Source organism: Dendrobates tinctorius, unplaced genomic scaffold (assembly GCF_039654945.1).
Source record: "Dendrobates tinctorius isolate UK_male_01 unplaced genomic scaffold, ASM3965494v1 ptg000158l, whole genome shotgun sequence".
NCBI lineage: Eukaryota > Metazoa > Chordata > Amphibia > Anura > Dendrobatidae > Dendrobates > Dendrobates tinctorius.
Window position 1 is genome coordinate 21944391 of NW_027361825.1, and position 15824 is coordinate 21960214.

General features: G+C 45.2%; 1 protein-coding gene across 2 annotated transcripts in view; it reads left to right on the forward strand.

Annotated features, from left to right (window-relative positions):
- Nucleotides 1-15824, forward strand: part of LOC141051936 (delta(3,5)-Delta(2,4)-dienoyl-CoA isomerase, mitochondrial-like) — a 227985-nt gene that overhangs the window by 171221 nt on the left and 40940 nt on the right. Inside the window, exon 1 of one of the 2 annotated variants that reach the window (XM_073549077.1) lies at nucleotides 13019-13158. The exons of the other annotated variant lie outside the window; for it this stretch is intronic. The gene's annotated coding sequence lies outside the window, so the exon portion shown is untranslated. Of the gene's footprint in view, nucleotides 1-13018; nucleotides 13159-15824 lie in introns of those variants that run through there. 2 annotated transcript variants of the gene reach the window in all.

The following is a 15824-nucleotide window of genomic DNA, read 5'->3' on the forward strand; positions in this document are numbered from 1 at the left end:
GTCGAAAAACGGATCGAAAACCGGATGAACCGGATGAGACGGATCCGGTTTTTGCTGTCATGCACAAGACGGATCCGGCAGAAAACCGGATCCGTCACATCTGGTTTTACAAAACATTTGCCGGATCCGGCGCTCCGGCACGACGCCGCGGAACGCGCCTGACGCCGAAAACCTGATGTGTGAAAGTAGCCTTAGTGACTTTTACTGTTTTACCTGGGTTGTGCTGTGCACAGATGAGGCATGATTGTACAAGTTTCGCGGCTGCGTAACTGAAACCAGGAGCGATCCAGAAGGCATCTACCATGGCACACGTGACTTTTTGAGGTGTGAGTGGGGCCATGTGCTGCTTGCGCCATGATTGGGAACAGGGACTTTGGTGGGCACAATTTATCCTAATTCTCCCATCCTCCATTTGAGTTCAGCTCAGCTCCCAGTCTCCCCCGGTGTACCTTCTTTGTTTGGGCAGCCTTTTGCCGGAGGGATTTCAGGACATCTAGACCCAATGTGGCTGGAATACGCTGACTCCCCGCCACCGTCCACTGCTCTCTCTAGGCCGCCTTGTGCTATTTTAGCAGCCTCGTTCGCCCTTCTATTGCCCTCTACCTTCATGGAGTCACCTTTGTGTGTGCTTTTACCTTGATAATGCCCACCTGGACTGGTAACATCAATGCCTCCATCAATTGTTTCACCAGCTCTGCATTTTTAATGGGCTTCGAATCTGTGAAAATATTAGCGACTTTACCTGCAGCGGCTCTACACGCCTCAGTGAGTGCCTTCAACTCTGCCTCCTGCGCCGACATGTGAGGAGAGAGTGGTTCCGCTCGGATTACCTCATGTGAGGATACTACTGCATATCCAGTGTAGAATCGTCCATCCTGGTGGTATCTGGAGCCATCTACAAAAAAGAAACTCAAAGTCTGCATTAGGAACAGGTTTTTCATGAACGTGTGCAAACCCAACTGTCTCCTGACTCATCAGTTCTATGCAGACATGTTCCTGCGTCATGTCAAAGTATCCTTCCTCACTCACTAATGCGGTCACCAATTCCCCCTTTTCTGAATCCACAGGCAGGAGAATGGCTGGATTCAGAAAGTTACATCTTTTGAGGGTGAAATAATCATGAATTAGTAGAGCACACTCAAGTCGGAGCTGTCTGGCCATAGACAGATATTTTGGTTGAACTTGTACGAGTATGGCATGGATGTCATGTGGGGAATAGATTGTCAAAAGAAACGTCAGTGTGATCTCACATGCCTTTCCTAGTAGTAGTGCAGCTGCTCCTACCGCACAGACACAATCAATTTTGTATGAGGCCCCGGGTCTGATGACAAGCAGTCATAAAGTGGTTGGAATATTTGTGAAGCGGACCTTATCCAAGGCCTACTGTAGGTCACTAAACCTAGGAAAGTGCATAGATGCTGATGTGACCTGGGTAGAGGGAGATTTTGAATTGACTGTTTCCTGTCAGGTGTCTGGTACCTTCTGCAATATAATGTCCTAACAAATGTCACCTTTTGTTTGTAATACTGTAATTTGTCACGTGAGACCTTGCAACCCTTAGGGTCATCCACGTACTGTAATAGTACAATCAGCGGATGAGATGATTGCCACTACTCAAGGATCCCTGCCATTGCTGCTGAATAGATGGCAGGGGATTTCTTTCCCCCTTTGTGGGAGGACTGTCCAACAATATTGTTCACCTTTATGAGTAAAGGAAAAAGATACTGACAGTCAGGGTGCAGGGGTACAGAGAAAAATGTACCTGCTAAATCTATGACTGTGAAACATTTTGACATTACTGGGATCTGTGACAGTATTGTGTGTGTGTGTTAGGGACGATTGAGGTCACACTCACTGTATCATCATTAATAGCCCTTAAGTCATGAACCTTTCTGTAAGTGTCAGCAAACCCTTGAATCCTTTTTTTCCTAATGGGATACAAAGTGGTGTCGCAGGGGGAAGATCTTTGCAGTCCAGGGGGGGTTTCTTTGCACCAGAACCCCTGCCTTAACATACTCTCTAATATCTCTTCTCGGGGCAATTGATTTGGCTGGGCTCAAGGGGTATTGCTTAAAACAAGGAGGAGTGGTTCCTTTTTTTTTTTCAATTTAATCATGACAGGGGGAATGGGCAGCCGACCCACATCATTTTTCCCCCCTTGCCCAAACAGTGTCTGGCACCTGTCCCATTTCTTCATCCTCAGGCATTTTGGTGTCAGGTGTTAGTTTCACCGCTTTTGTCATATACACCATTGCCGCAATCTTACACAAATGTTTATCTGAGAGGGGACTTGTGACTGTAATACCCTCAGGAGAGTACTGTATGATGGCCTGGATCGCACTCAGCACATCTGTTCCCAGTAAATTCATAGGGGTATTGTCACTAACAATAAGTTTTGTAAGTACCACAATTCCAGCACCTCACTGTTTCTATGTCCTTAGGTCCCTTATTATGTCTCCACTTTTTTCCTTGTGCTCCAGCATACATGACAGGTCGTCTTATTGTCCTTGTTTGTGTAGGGAAGGTGACCTGACGGACGGACTAGTCAGAGAGAAGAAGGAAAGGTTTGCACAGTTTAGGTAGGTGTCAGTAATATATTGGGAAACAGCTAGGAAAGTGTAGGTGACGTGCAGTACCTTGGGATGACCATTAGATGGCAGGGTGGAGTGTGAGCAAAGGACGTGACATCAGCTTAGGGCTTTAGAAACCGTTGGTCATGGGGGGTGGAGTGACAGTTAGAGTGACAGTTTCAAGGAACCGGGAGAGTTATAAATACTGAGGGAGGGTTCCAGAAGGTTCCAGTCCCCAGGGGGAGCTCAGGTGACAGGAGGACTACGCCAGTCTGTGTGCCCTGAGGAGAATCCGACCAAGGGGACTGAGGAGAGGAAACGTCAGGGGGGTGGTCCTGACAGGAAAGGACCGCAGCAGAGACGAGGCACTGGGTGTGAGACACCGTATGTGACACGACGACTGAGCAGTAGAAGCGCTGTTGGTTTACGGGCCTAAGGCGGCCACAGTGACGGACCTGTCAGGAGCGTCGACAGTAAAAGAGGGGACGGTGTGTGCAGACACGTCCCTAGTGTACGGTGTGAGAAGCGGCTCTGGAAACGGAGGGCCGCGAGGTGTGAGGCCGTCAGTCGGACAGCAAGTGAAGAAATAAACTTGGACCTGTTGCACCCAGAATCTGCCTCCATCGTGTCTCTGTTTTATCTCTGCGCGGTAAGAAGTGGGACCACCCCCTACCCCCCCCAGCTCGTCCGACCCCCCACCGACCCTACATTTGGCGTAGTCGGCAGGATGGCCGCCGCTAATACCTCATCTTCTGCGGCAGACCTGCCTCAAGTAATGGAAAAGGACTTGGACTATGCTGCATGGATTATAAACACCTGTGGATTACAAATGACTTACCTGTGGAATATGAATTGGGAGCGCTGTGTCGGATCTGTGTGGCCAGCAGAGGATCCGGGGCGGTACCAGGTACTGTGCAGTATGACGGTATTGCTTCAGCGCAGAGGAGAGGTCCGGGTGTTTGCAGTTGTTCAGAATGGACTGGGACCCCCTCCAACGTACCCCAAAAAGAAGCAGTATGTGCCTGGAGATCGACGCTTCCCTATATTGGACCCTGACAGGTGGGTGGAGAGGCCTGCCGACACCCCACCTCACAGAGGGAGTGGCACAAAAGAAAAACTTGGCTGCGGCTGTCTGACGCCATTCGAGTGCTGCCCAACCAACGGTATGAGATGCTGCGGGTGTCGGGGCATTGGCCGCCTAGAGTGGCAATGGTGGCAGGAGATGGAGCTGCACCAGAAGTCATCTGTAGAACCACGGGCAGGCAGCGGGATGCTGAGCCGGGGAGCGGAGCCTGAGCGGAGTCAGCGAGAGCGGCCGCCACCAATACCGGCAGAGGACTTCTCCGCGGAGTCCCCGAGTCTGGAGGAAAGGCCCGCAGGACAGTGGAGCGAGGAACGGAGGCTGCGGGGAAAGCCGCGTGATGGTGAGACGGAAGCCGCAGCGCCGGGGAAGGTGAGAGTACCCCCGGCCCCACCAGTGCCTCCGCAAGCGGCCCCCACCATTCTGTCACAGCACGCGGCCCCCTGCGCACCAGAAGGCCTAGTTACATTGGGCCCTGTGGTGTATGCAGAACTGAGCGAGGCCCCCGCTCATGTCCCCGAACTACCCCGCCCGGAGTCACCAGTGCAGAGCTCACCCAAAGAAGACGCTGCTGCACTTCCCCTGCTAATAGCAGCTGCATTGTTGAAATCGGCCGTTACTCCAGTTCTGTTGGATGTAGTGGATGCGGCCTGTCCTGAGGCCGCGGTTATGCCGCTGCTGGAGTCGGCTGCGGCCGACTTAGCGGGCCCTGTGATTCCAGCTCCCGAGGACCCGGTTGTCCCCATTTGCCACCTGACTCCAGCGGCTGCTGGGCTGCAGAAATCTTCGGCCGTTTCTGTCTTGCGGTCTTTCTCAGTGGAGTCCCGCCCACCGGACTCCAGGGCCCGTGCTATTCTCTCCGTGTGGGTAGCGGAGATGATCAGGAAGAAGAAGGCCCGGGAGCAGGAAGTGTGGAACCTCCACACTCAAGGAAGAGGACTTGAATGGACACCCTCAGTATCCCCGGGGGCTCCACGGCTGTGGAACCCTCACCTCTGTCCATTGAGAGTGGTATAGACTGTCAGGAGTTCGATGCACCGTTGTGCAGATTATAAGGACAGTTGCATTTAGAAAAAAAAAGTTTTGTTGTTGTTTAACTGATGCAACTATTTTCTCTCTCTTTCTTTCTTCTTTCTATGTTCTTTATATACGAAAATATGTTTACCTGACAGAACGGGGATACGGAAAGCAGAGGGAGTGCATATGTCCAAGGATGGGGGAGGAGAAAGAAGACTTGCAATGTTTTTTTTTCTGTTATATGTTGGGTTTAAAAGCAAGCGAAAAAGAAAAAAAAAAAAATTATAAAAATGGGTACTTGTGCTATTATAAAGTTGTTTGATGTATAATATGCCAAGGTAATATGCAACAGGTCCGGGTAAGGAAAGGTCTGCGGGACCAAAGGAAAGTGTGAGATCCGGTAGGGATCTAAGAGTTGAGGAGGTCTGGGAGACCGGGACGCCGACCATGACATGTTATTGAAAGAAAGGAAAATGAGTTGGAAGACGTGAGAGAGACAGCCGTCCTAGGTCAGGTCCCCAACACCACGGACACCCCTGAATGAGGAAGGTGGGCGCTGGTAATGATCTGGAAGGTAAGAGACCTCGATCATGGCGTACCGAATAGTGGAAGGTGACAGTAGGGGAGAGTAGGGGAAGGTACATGCCATAGAGAGAATATGGGTATACCTAGCCCAATTTGAAAGACGTTGTCATGTGGCGCGCGCGCTGGTGAGTAGCAGTAGGCTGCTCAGAGCATTGTGCTACCAGTATGGTTCGGCCCCCGCAGATAGTAGGTTTGGCTTAACAGCTGGTCCGACAACAGAATGTAGGTGTAGCTTCAGAACGACAAAGGCAGGGATGACGATTGTCGAGGACGACAATGGACAAAGGAAGGGGGAGTGTAGGGAAGGTGACCTGACGGACGGACTAGTCAGAGAGAAGAAGGAAAGGTTTGCACAGTTTAGGTAGGTGTCAGTAATATATTGGGAAACAGCTAGGAAAGTGTAGGTGACGTGCAGTACCTTGGGATGACCATTAGATGGCAGGGTGGAGTGTGAGCAAAGGACGTGACATCAGCTTAGGGCTTTAGAAACCGTTGGTCATGGGGGGTGGAGTGACAGTTAGAGTGACAGTTTCAAGGAACCGGGAGAGTTATAAATACTGAGGGAGGGTTCCAGAAGGTTCCAGTCCCCAGGGGGAGCCGCAGTGACAGGAGGACTGCGACAGTCTGTGCACTGTGAGGTGAATCCAGACCAGGGAGACTGAGGAGAGAGAACGTCAGGGGGGTGGTCCTGACAGGAAAGTACCGCAGAAGAGACGAGGCACTGGGTGTGAGACACCGTATGTGACACGACGACTGAGCAGTAGAAGCGCTGTTGGTTTACGGGCCTAAGGCGGCCACAGTGACGGACCTGTCAGGAGCGTCGACAGTAAAAGAGGGGACGGTGTGTGCAGACACGTCCCTAGTGTACGGTGTGAGAAGCGGCTCTGGAAACGGAGGGCCGCGAGGTGTGAGGCCGTCAGTCGGACAGCAAGTGAATAAACTTGTACCTGTTGCACCCAGAATCTGCCTCCATCGTGTCTCTGTTTTATCTCTGCGCGGTAAGAAGTGGGACCACCCCCTACCCCCCCCAGCTCGCCCGACCCCCCACCGACCCTACATTTGCTCAACTTCTTTAGCTACCTTAAGGAGGTCTTTTCGGATCTACATATCTCCATTCAGGTCTGGCTGTCTGTACTGCGTCTCGTAAGTCTTTGTTCATACCGTCAATGAATACATTCACCAGTATTCTAACATCAAGTGGGTTTATGCAAATGTACCCCATGTCTGCCCATTTCAGCTGTAACCGTCCAAAGTACATCTCTACCCTCTCCTTTTTGCTGTGTCACATTAGTCAGGAGTACGGACTGCTCTGATTGTTCCACTGTAGCCCATTGTTTTAGTGACTCACATTACCTCTCCCCAGACCGTGCAGATTTATCATCCATGCCCCAAGCCCAATTCTTTGTCACATCTGTGTGTGTCTTAATTATATGTCCTAGTGTGTGACCTGCCTTTAAACTCCCCAACCTCTCTAGGTCTGCCCAGGTACACTTATATGTCTGCTGTATTTCCTTTATGTGTCTCTAAAATGGGAATTGGTCCTCAGGGTCAGGCAGCTGCTTCAACAAAGCTAGCTGGTCAGAGGTGCTCCAGGGATAATACACCTGCATCTTTCTTATTCTAGTCGCACTTCTAGGTCCTGATGGGGTTGGTCGTCTGATGTCTACTGTCAGCTTACTCCTCGAAGGTCAATGTCCCCACTACCCACACTATTATGTCAGCTTCTTATGATCTTGTCTGGATAGGATTTAGTGCAATTCGCTTAGGTCAGTAGCACAGGTCACACAAGTAGCTATTCAGTCTGGGTTTGCCTGAGTCTGATCACAGTGTTTACAAGTCCATCTGTTTTGACTGGGTCTCTGGTTACACTTTGTCAATCAAAACATTCATAATACACCTTCCATACTGCTGCACATTCATTCTCAAGCATCATTTATTCACTTGCTATTTTCTTCCCTTGTCTGTGCCTTTTTGTACATCCAAACATTCACACTCTGGTATTTTTGCCTTTTTCAATATTGGTCCCACTTGTTTTCACTGCTTCCTTTCTTCTCTGTCTTTTACAATTTGCATAGCTGTCTTGGATCCCATTGGGGGCACCGACTGTACACAGAAAAAGTTGCCATGGCTTCAACCTTTTTCTACTGACAGCTCACCTTTATTCTGAAATGCCCCTCTAGTGTGCCTAACCATATCTACGGGCGGCCACACATAGCAAGTCAGAGCGAGCCTACCAAGGTGTAGTGGGAAGGCTCCTTGCCTCTCACCCGGTAGACCTACAGGATGTAACGAGAAGGCTCTCTGCCTCTCACCCTTTAGATCAGCTGGCTAGAAGGAATTGGCCTTTTTCCCTCCAGCCCAGCTCCATGGATTGTTGTGGGAAGGCTACTTCAACTTTAGACAGCTCACCTTTATTCTGAAATGCCCCTCTAGTGTGCCTAGCCATATCTACGGGCAGCCACACGTAGCAAGTCAGAGCGAGCCTGCCAAGGTATATCCAGAGGGCTCCTTGCCCTCGCGTCTCACCCACAACAAAAAAACCCGCTGACTAAAGTAAGAAGGCCCAGGTGTGATGGGCCTCTGACCTACTTTATCAGCCATACAGTCGGCTACCTCCTTTGTTGATCCACAATTTGCTATACAAATCAATCACACAACTAGAAGCAGGTTCAAAACACATTAATGACCAAACAATCACTTACAATGACCAAACAATCACTTACAATTTCCTTCTAAATTAGGCACCATATTTTACTTTCAATCTTCCAACTTACAAAATTTCATTCCCCTTCAATTAAGTACCTTTCAGTGCGTACCTTAAGGATAGAATTACAGAGAATTTTGAGCACAGCTCACACTCAGCAGAGATAAGAGCGAAGGGAGAAGAAAAACTGTGCAGCAGCATCATTCCCCCCTCCCATCAGAATGCAGCGTCCTTCACAGAATTCCGTAGTTCTTTAGACTTATCAAAATCAATTTCTACAAAGAAACTCAAAATCACGGGATTTCACTGTAAGAGCAGATAACTGTATAATGAGATTAACTGAGTCTTGCCCTTTTTCTGGCCAAATGCATTCAGGAAACTTTACAATGTAATGCCACATATAACACGAGCTATATCATTACTCAATTCATTCAGTCTGAGATGTAGATTTGAAATATCTATAACGCATCTGTCCGGGATCTCCCCCACAACTAGAAAGGTAACAAATCTCCTGACACAAAAATGATGTGTGATGATTCATTCATACGTGCTCATTCAGGGATTTTTTATACTCAATTACTCATCTCTCATCTTATTCAGAGGTTCTCATAGACATATATACAAGGATTCCCACAGCCTGACTATCTTGCACTTTGGATTTGATTGACACTTTAACCTACAGCAGTGTCCACTGACACTCCGAGAACACCAAAGCCAACTTCTTAAACAACAAGAAACATTGAAAATCAGAGCAACCAAAAACCACAGCCTTATACAAATTTACTGCCAATCCAAAATAACCACTGCACAGAGTCTATCCCAGGCTCCGTGCTACACAGTACACCAGTACACAACCAGTTAGTATATTAGTATATTGCCAGAAGAGTTTAACAGATAATACAGATGATAATTATTATCTTATTACTCTATTATTCAACTCTCATACAGACATACTCACCACTCACTTGTGATGTGGGTTCTTTTGAACCGTGTTTGTACAGCCTTACCCAGAGATATGTAGACATCCTTAGAAAGGTTGCAGATGCAGAATCAATGTAAGAATAAATGTTCTCACCTGCTGCAGCCTGGATTCTGCATTTTCAACCTCCCAGGAAGCTCCCACATACGGATTCCGAATAGGCTGGTTTCCACAGTCCCCGTTGGGCGCCAAAAACTGTCGTAGCTGCTTTTGTTCTAACCAAGCGTTAGCTGAGCCAGATCACCAGTAAGTCCGAATTACCAGGTTTTTCGCCCTTTCTGTTGCAAGCGCTTGGAGACAAAGAGACTTCAACACACAAGCCGTGGTCAAATCACTTTATCTGACGTAATGAAATACAAGGAATGTTTTTATACCATTTACAGCAATATGTGACTCTATGGAGCTCATTTGGCCCCCACCATCACCTCAGGGTCGTACCTTGTTTACAATGTACCCAGAACACGTTGTTGAGAACACATATGATAACAAGTATAGTTTCCTTGAAGACAGAGACTAGTAGTCTACATAAGAATAACACAGAGCAATAATAGGCAAAAGGCAATTGAAGTCTTAAAGGCAATTAAAGGGATATATAAAGGCAAACCATTAACTCTTCTATATCAGTGGCTCACCAAGTCCAACCCCGGGTGCATGGTGGCTGATGATAATGCAATCCGAGTAGTGACAAGGAAGGCAGAACTAGGTGCTACTAAAGAAATTAGGCGATAACTAGTGCACTGGGCAGGATCTTTGCCTTCATTATATAAAACCGTAATGTCAGCATCTTTAGGGAGCAGAGTAGCTCTGCATTTTCTCTTTGTGTTTGAATTGCAATTGAAATAATTATATGGAATAACATTTGAAACAAAGAGAAAACAAAAAAAGTTAATCCATGTGAGAAAACCAGGTGGAAGCAGAAGTCAACCATATATTTTTTTAAATTATTTGCACATGTAATCATTAATTTTGTTTATTTTCTTCCATCCCAAAAAATAAAGGGAACACTCAAATAACATATCCTAGATCTGAATGAATGAAATATTCTCATTGAATACTTTGTTCTGTACAAAGTTGAATGTGCTGACAACAAAATCACACACAAATCATCAATGGAAATCAAATGTAACTGGATTTGGAGTCACACACAAAATTAAAGTGGAATGTAATGTCCTTAAAACAAGTCAAAATGATGCTCAGTATTGTGTGTGGCCTCCACGTGCCTGTATGACCTCCCTACAATGCCTGGGCATGCTCCTGATGGGCATCCTCAATCCTGGAATCATCAAAACATCCTTTGCCACCTACCCGTAGAAGAGATCCCAGGAAGCGCATTCCTTTTGAACATTCATACCATCCTTTTTCCTTCATCCTTCACAAAGCCATCCACAAGAATTGGCATGTATTGTCAACAACCCATCCCAACATTCCAGAATTTCATGAACCCTTTATGCTGTGTTTTAAAAGACCCCCAAATCTTAAAGACCCTGATACGAGCCAACATTGGCTCGGCCAAACCGCAGAAACAGCTCTTCTGTCTCGATCCAAAAGAGGGACCTTTCCGTGTCTACATTGCGCACAGTGCAGTAATGTCCTCAAGGGTACAACCTTCCAACACCCACGATCTGGTAAAAGCTTTCATATCAAGGACTATCACACTTGTGACACATCCTTTGTCATTTATCTAATCAAATGTCCCTGTGGTTTACTTTACATCGGAGAGACCACCCAGCCCATATGCAACAGAATCTCAAAACATAAGTCCACAATTCGCTGCAAAAATTTACTCCTTCCCATACCCAACCATTTTCATTCACAGGGCCATTCAATTACACAACTTAAATTCCAGGTAATTGAATCTATACCCCCCCGAGACGAGGTGGTGACAGGGTCTCTCTTTAAAAATACGCGAGACGTACTGGATCCACACCCTGGAAACACTCGCTCCTAAAGGACTGAATAGAGAACATGACTTACTGTCATTTCTTTAATATATATGTTATTACTGAATGCCAATTGCATATACTTGTGCTGATTGTATTGTGACATAATTGTTTTGTCATATTTATATTTGATGACTTACATCTCTCTCTCTATTTTCCTAGAGCCGTTTATATTGATTTCCCGACACAGTCTATCACGAGCACCTACACTGTGTTCCAAATTATTATGCAAATTGGATTTAAGTGTCCTAAAGATGTAATTTTTTTGTTTTTCAAATAAACTCATAGATGGTATTGTGTATCAGGGCTCTTTGGATCACTGAAATCAATCTCAAACGCCTGTGATAATTAGTTTACAAGATGAGCTCAATTAAAGGAAAACTACTTAAGAATGATGTTCCACATTATTAAGCAGGGCACAGGTTTCAAGGAATTTAGGAAAGAAAAAGGATCTCTCTGCTGCTGAAAAGCATCAAATAGTGCAATGCCTTGGTCAAGAGATGAAAACATTAGATATTTCCCAAAAACTTAAACGTGATCATCGTACTGTTAAGAGATTTGTGGTTGATTCTGAGCACAGACATGTTGTGCTGATAAAGGCAGAATGAGGAAGGTTTCTGCCAGGCAAGTTCATCGGATTAAGAGAGCAGCTGCTAAAAAGCCATTACAAACCAGCAAACAGATATTTATAGCTGCTGGTGCCTCTGGAGTCCCTCGAGCCTCAAGGTGTAGGATCCTTCAAAAGCTTGCTGTGGTGCATAAATCTACTATTTGGCCACCCCTAAACAGTGTTCACAAGCAGAAATGGTTGCAGTGGGCCCAGACATACATGAAGACTAATTTTCAAACAGTCTTGTTTACTGATGAGTGTCGAGCAACCCTGGATGGTCCAGATTGATGGAGTAGTGGATGGTTGGTGGATGGCCACTATGTCCCAACAAGGCTGTGATGTCAGCAAGGAGGTGGAGTCATGTTTTGGGCCGGAATCATGGGGAAACAGCTGGTAGGGCTCTTTAAGGTTCCTGAAGGTGTGAAAATGACCTCTGCAAAGTATATAGAGTTTCTGACTGACAGCTGTCTTCCATGGTATAAAAAGTTTTACATGCCTTCAGGAACAAAATCATCTTCATGCATGACAATGCACCTTCTCATGCTGCAAAGAATACCTCTGAGTCATTGGCCGCTATGGGCATAAAAGGAGATAAACTCATGGTGTGGCCACCATCTTCCCCTGACCTCAACCCTATGGAGTATCATCAAGCAAAAGATCTATGAGGGTGGGAGGCAGTTCACATCAAAACAGCAACTCTGGGAAGATATTCTGACTTCATGCAAATAAATAGAAGCAGAAATTCTCCAAAAACTCACAATTTCAATGGATGCAAGAATTATGAAGGTGATATCAAAGAAGGGTTCCTATGTTAACATGTAACTTGGCCTGTTAGGATGTTTTGAAGTTAAATAGCTTTTTTGTTCAGTGAATGTGACCTCCTAATGCTGAAAATTCCACAAATAAGCATTTTCAGTTCTTTAAAACATATCAAATGTTTAGAAATTCTAATGTGCCTAATAATTTGGAACAGTGCAATTTGAGTTTTTATTCATTTTGGAGATTATACTGTTATCATTGAGAGGTTTCTTCAATAAAATTTGATGTATACTCTAACGAGTGATGACTTTTATTAGACTGACTGTCATTTGTACCGACTATTTAGGAAAATCATAGAAAAATATCATTTGCTTAATAATTTGGAACACAGTGTATACAGCATTCTCTCTGAATAGTAGTCCACAAGCCTCAACCTTTTCCTGGATGCTTCATTATAAATATGTTCTCTTTCAACTGTCTCTGTAATAGTCCCCAATTAGTGTCTCTCCGGTCACTATTGCTAACAATTCCGACACAATAACTTTATTCCACCCTTTGACCTATTGGCAGTGCACCTGTATATTCTTGTGCTATGCATAGATAGGCACTCTGTCTATTAAAGCTCTGTCACCACCGGGTTAAATCCCAGCAGCGCGGGTGGAACGCAAACACACATCAGTGGAACGCACGGCCATTACACTGTCACTTCCGGTTCTAACTGCGGTGTGGGTCGCACTCTTTCTTCCTTAGACGCTGGACAACTTCTGCCCACGTGATGTCCGGGTGCCGCCCACCATCCCCATTGGCCGGCCCAGCAATCTAATTACCCGCCTCTTCCTTACTTATACCCGGGCACTGCTGCTATATCGCCCAGACAAGCGGTGGATACTGCGTCCGCACCAGTGTCCCCCAGGTAATTTATCCTTACTGCACCCAGCGTTGCTCTTTTACCTACTATATACTAAGCATTCTAAGTCATTTTGTCTGCGTTTTTTCAATAGAGGCTGCATCTAGTTACTATTTTCACCCAGACAGAACAAGCTTCAGTTTTTCTAATTTATGGGTGTTTTATTCCATCAACTACTGTGTCCCTATTTCTTGCACACTGTTCTATTTTTCACCTTGTGCATTCTGCCCATTTTACTGATAAGTACGGTATGTCATTCCTCTTAGTGATCATTGTCACTTCTAGATTGTGCCTGGATGTTTTTCTTCTACTTATGCAACCCTTTCTCTGTGATCTAGTTACCAATTGATTGTATATACTTTATTTTTACGTTTAGTTTACTTTTTTCATTTTTTTTTTCCACTGTATATTTACAATATTATTGTGTATCTCAGAGCAACTGATGAAGTTCTAAATGTCAGACTGAAACGTTTTGACGTACCACTATCTGGAATTTGAATAAAGCATCTGTTTTTCACTAATTACTCTACGTTGAGTGCCAGGTTCTTTGTTCTATACGTTGTCACGGTGTGGGAACCTACCTTTGGCACCTTATCATAGTTGTGCACCCATTTATTTGATACATGCACATTTGTGGCCTGCTGGAGGTCATTTTGCAGGGCTCTGGCAGTGCTCCTCCTGTTCCTCCTTGCACAAAGGCGGAGGTAGCGGTCCTGCTGCTGGGTTGTTGCCCTCCTACGACCCCCTCCACATCTCCTGGTGTACTGACCTGTCTCCTGGTAGTTCCTCCAACCTCTGGACACTACGCTGACAGATACAGCAAACCTTCTTGCCACAGCTCGCATTGATGTGCCATCCTGGATAAGCTGCACTGCCTGAGCCACTTGTGTGGGTTGTAGAGTCCGTCTCATGCTACCACTAGTGTGAAAGCACAACCAACATTCAAAAGTGACCAAAACATCAGCCAGAAAGCATTTGTACTGAGATGTGGCCTGTGGTCCCCACCTGCAGAACCACTCCTTTATTGAGTGTGTCTTGATAATTGCCAATAATTTCCATCTGTTGTCTATTCCATTTGCACAACAGCATGTGAAATTGATGGTCAATCAGTGTTGCTTCCTAAGTGGACAGTTTGATTTCACAGAAGTTTGATTTACTAGGAGTTATATACTGTTGTTTAAGTGTTCCCTTTATTTTTTTGAGCGATGTACATCACATATAAAATGACTGTTCTATATATATCATTTAGAAGACACTGAGACTACTGTATATATACTGCTCAAAAAAATAAAGGGAACACTTAAACAACAAAATGTAACTCCAAGTCAGTCATACTTCATTGATTGTGATTCAATTTCACCTGCTGTTGTGCCAATGGAATAAACAGGTAGAAATGATAGGAAGGTCACTAACATCCATGTGTCTGCTCAGTGAGAGTGTATAGTGTTCCCTGTATTTTTTGAGCAGTATATATATCACTTAGGAGAAACTGAGACTGCTGAATATACATCACGTAGCAGACACTGAGACCGTTGTATTAAGCACAAAGGAGACACTAAGATTGCTCTCTACATCACATAGGAGACACTTGTATTGATCTATATTCATCACATAGGATACACCGATACTGTTATATATGTGTGTATGTGTATATATATATCATAGGAGACACAGACTGTTGTGTATATAACACAGGAGACACTGAGATTGCTGTAAACAACACATAGACACTGAGGCTTCTGTATATACATCACATAGGCTACAATGAGACTGTTGAATATACATTTGAAACTAGAAGTTTACATACACTATATAAAGACAGATTTGCATGTTTTTCTCAATATCTGACATGAAATCAGAATAAACCTTTCCCAGTTTTGGTTCATTAGGATTACAATAATTATTATTTGCCAAATGCCAGAGTAATGAGAGAGAGAATGTTTTAAGGCATTTTTATTATTTACTGCAAAGTCAAAAGTTTCCATACATTTCATTAGTACTTGGAACCATTGCCCTTAACCTGAATGACTTGGGTCAAACGTTTGGGATCGCCTTCCACAGGCTTCTCATAATAGTTGGTCAGAATTTGGGCCCATTCCTCCTGACAAAACTGGTGTAACTGATCCAGGTTTGTAGGTCGCCTTGCTCACATCGGCCTTTTCAGCTTTGGCCATAAATTTTCAATAGGATTGAGATCAGCCTGATCAGGGCTTTGTGATGGCCACTCCAAAACACTGACTTTGCCATTCTTAAGCCACTTTGTTACCATTTTGGCAGGATGCTTCGGGTCATTGTCCGTTTGGAAGACCCATTTCCGCCAAAGCTTTAACTTCCTGGCTGATGTCTTAATAATAATAATAATTTTATTTCTATAGCGCCAACATATTCCGCAGCACTTTACATTATAGAGGGGACTTCTACAGACAATAGACATTACAGCATAGCATAGCAATAAACACATAGATCAAAACAGATACCAATCTATAAGGGAAAAGGGGAGACACGAAAGGTGGATGGTAACAATTGCTTTTATTGTTTGGACCATCCCTAGTGTAAGAATTGGGTGTTCCTGTTGCTGCATGAACCAGCTAACAGTCTAAATATGTAACAGTACAGACACAGAGGGCTATTAAATGCAAAAAGCATGTGAGAATATGATGCGAGGAACCTGG